The sequence below is a fragment of the Choloepus didactylus genome, chromosome X (genome assembly GCF_015220235.1).
Source record: "Choloepus didactylus isolate mChoDid1 chromosome X, mChoDid1.pri, whole genome shotgun sequence".
In the NCBI taxonomy this organism is placed as follows: domain Eukaryota; kingdom Metazoa; phylum Chordata; class Mammalia; order Pilosa; family Megalonychidae; genus Choloepus; species Choloepus didactylus.
In genome coordinates, this window is record NC_051334.1 from 125,362,728 (window position 1) to 125,366,332 (window position 3,605).

A 3,605-nucleotide genomic window follows, 5' to 3' on the forward strand; every position below is an offset into this window, starting at 1 on the left:
AAATATAGTATGATCTCATGGATATGAAATAATTAAAATAAGCAAACTCATATGATCAGAATCTAGAATATAGGTTACCAGGTGTGGGTGTGGGGAGAGGGAATAGGAAGTTAGGGCTTAAAATGTACAGTTTTCCTGTTTAGAATGATGGAAATGTTTTGTTAATGGATGGTGGTGATGGTAGCATAACATTGTGAAAGTAATTAGCAGCACTTTAATATATATCTGAATGTGGTCAGAAAAAATGTTAGACTGTATATATGGTAACATAATAAAAATTTTTAAAAATCCAAGGCCCTGTACTACACAACAATAAACCCTAAGTTAAACAATAGACTATAGTTAATAGTACAATTATAAAAATGTACTTTCTTCAATTGTAACAAATGTTCTACATCAATGTATGTGCTAGTAATAGGGTGATATATGGGAATCCTGTATTTCATGCCAGATTGTTCTGTAAACTCACAACTTTTCTAATAAAGAGGAAAAAAGCATCTCTATTTGCATATTACATGATCTACACTTTGAAAATTCCTAAGAAGCCATGAGAAAGCTACTAGAGCTAGTAAGGAATTTAGCAAAGTTGCATGGAACAAAATCAACAGAAAAAAATCAGTCATGTGACTATACACCAGCAATGAACAATCTGAAAAGGAATTTGAGATAATTTCATTTATAATAACACCTAAAATAAAATATCTAGGAATAAATTTTATCAAAGCAGTGAAAGTCTTCTACACTGGAAAATATAAAACAGCTGAAAGAAATTAAAGAAGGCCTAAGTTAATGAAAGACATCACATTTTTATAGATTGGAGAACTTAATATTATTAAGATGTCAATACCACCCATACCAATCTACAGATTCAATGCAACCCATTGGAATTCCAACAGCTTTTTTTTTTTAGCAGAGATGGAAGTGCTATCATCAAATTTATATGGAACTGCATGGGGCCCTAACTAGCCATAACCATGTTGATAAAGAAGAACATATTTGGATGACTTAACATTTCCTGATTTCAATACTTCTACAAAGCTACAATAGTCAAAGAAGTGAGGTTATGGCAGAAGCATTGACACACAGACTAAAGGAATAGAATTGTGAGTCCCAAAATAAATCAACTCATCTATAGCTAAATAATTTCTGACAAAGTGCCAAGGCCATTCAATGGGGAATGAAGAGTGCCTTCAATAAATGGTGCTGTGAAAACTGACTGTCCCAATGCAAATGAATCAAGTTTGATCCCTATCTCACATCATAATTAAAAATTAACTCAAAATGGGCAAAGAATTATATATAAGTGCTAAACCCATAAAACCTTTAGAAGAAAACATAGGATAAGATCTTCATAGCCTTTAATTTGCCAATGTATTCTTAGATATGATACAAAAGTATAAACACCAAAATAAAAAATAGATAAATTGGACTTCATCAAAATTAAAAACTTTTGTGCATGAAAGCTCATTGTCAAGAAAATGAAAAGACAACTTTCAGAATGGCAGGAAATAGTTGTGAGCCATATATCTGAAAAGGGTATAATATCCTGAATATATAAAGTACTCCTACAACTCAACAACAAAAAGACTAGCAATACAATTACAAAATGGGTGAATTACTTGTATAGTCATTTCTCCAAAGATATTAAAATGGCCATTAAGTACATGAAAAGACCATCATTAACAATTAGGGAAATGCAAATCAAAGCCACAATGAGGTAACACCTTCTGATCCCTGAATGGATATTATTTTAAAATAGATAACTTCTGACAAGGTTGCTGAGAAATGGGAACCCAAGTACATTATTGTTGGGAATATAAAATGGTGTAGTCACTGTAGGTAACAGTTTGGCTGTTCCTCAAAAATTTACACACAGAAATATCATATGTCCTGGCAATCACACTTCTAGGTATATAACAAAAAGAATTGGAAGCAGGAACTCAGATATGTGTACATCAGTGTTCATTGCAGCATTATTCACAATAGCTCAAAGGTGGAAGCAATTGACATATCTGTCAACAGATGAATGGATACTAACAAAATGTGGTATACACATACAGTGGAATATTATTTGGCCATAAACTAGAATAAAGTTCTAATACATGTTACAGCATGGATGAACCTTGAAAACATTATGCTAAGTAAGCCAGACACAAAAGTAAAAATATTGTAAAATTGACTTATATGAAATATCTAGAATAAGCAACTTCATACATTCAGAAAGTAGATGAGAGATTAAAAGAGGCTGGAAAGTGGGGTTGGGTGGAGAAGGGAAGTTACTGCTTTCTGTTTGGGGTGATGCTGAAGTTTTGGTGATGGTTGGTGGTTATGGTTGCACAACCTTGTGAATATATTTAATACCACTGTATTATACACTTAAAATTGTTAAAATGGCAAATTTTATGTTATATCTGTAAACAGACTAAAATTTTTTAAGACTATTATTTCTCTGTTGTACTGCTTTTTTTCCCATGTGAAAGATCAGTTGACTATATTTCCATGGGTCTATTTCTGAGCTCTCTATTCTATTTATTTGTTCTATTTGTGCATTCCTTCATCAAAACCATGCTGTCTTGATCACTGTAACTTTATAGTAAGACCTGAAGTTGAGTAATGTCTGTTCTCCAATTTTGTACTTCTTCAGAATTGTTGGCTATTCTGTGTCTTTTGCATTTCCATATTAAATTTAAAATCAGTATTTCAATACCCACAACATTGCTTACTGAGATTGGACTGAAATTTTGTTGAATCTATAGATCAAGTTGGGAAGAATTGAGATCTTATTAATGTTGTCTTCCTATCCATGAACATGGACTATCTCTCAATTTATTTAGATCTTTGATGTATTTCTTCAGAATTTTGTAGTTTGCCACTTAAATATTGTATATATTTTATTAGTTTACACTTAAGTGTTTACTTTTTTAATGTTAATGTAAATTGTATTGTGTTTCTGTTTTCAAATTTCAAATGTTCATCACTGGTATATTAATCTTGTACCCTGTGACCTTGATATAAATGCATATTAGTTCTAGGAATTTTTTGCTGATTCTTTGAGATTTTCTAAATAGACAGTCACACCATCCTTGAACAAAGTCAGTTTCATTTCTTCCTTCCTACTCTGTGTACTTTTTATTTTCTTCTCTTGCCTTATTGCACAATTTAGGACTTCCAGTACAATAGCAAATAGGGGTAATGAGGGGAGTATATTTGCCTTGTTCCCAATCTTATGGAGAAAGCATTAAGTATGATGTTAGCTGTAGGGTTTTTGTAGATGTTCTTGATCATGGTGAGGAATTTCCCCCTCTATTCCTAGTTTGCTGAGAGTTTTAATAATAAGTGGGTGTTGGATTTGTCAAATTCTTTTTCTGCAACAGCTGATATGATCATATGATTTTTCTTCTTCAGCGTTTTGATGTGGCAGATTGAATTAATTGATTTTCAAATGTTGAACCAACCTTGCATACCTGGATTAAATCCTACATGGACATGATGTATAATTCTTTTCATACATTGTTAGATACAATTTGCTAATATTTTGTTGAGGATGTTCATATCTATGTTCATGAGAGATAATGGCCTCTAGTCTTCCTTTCTTGTAATGTCTT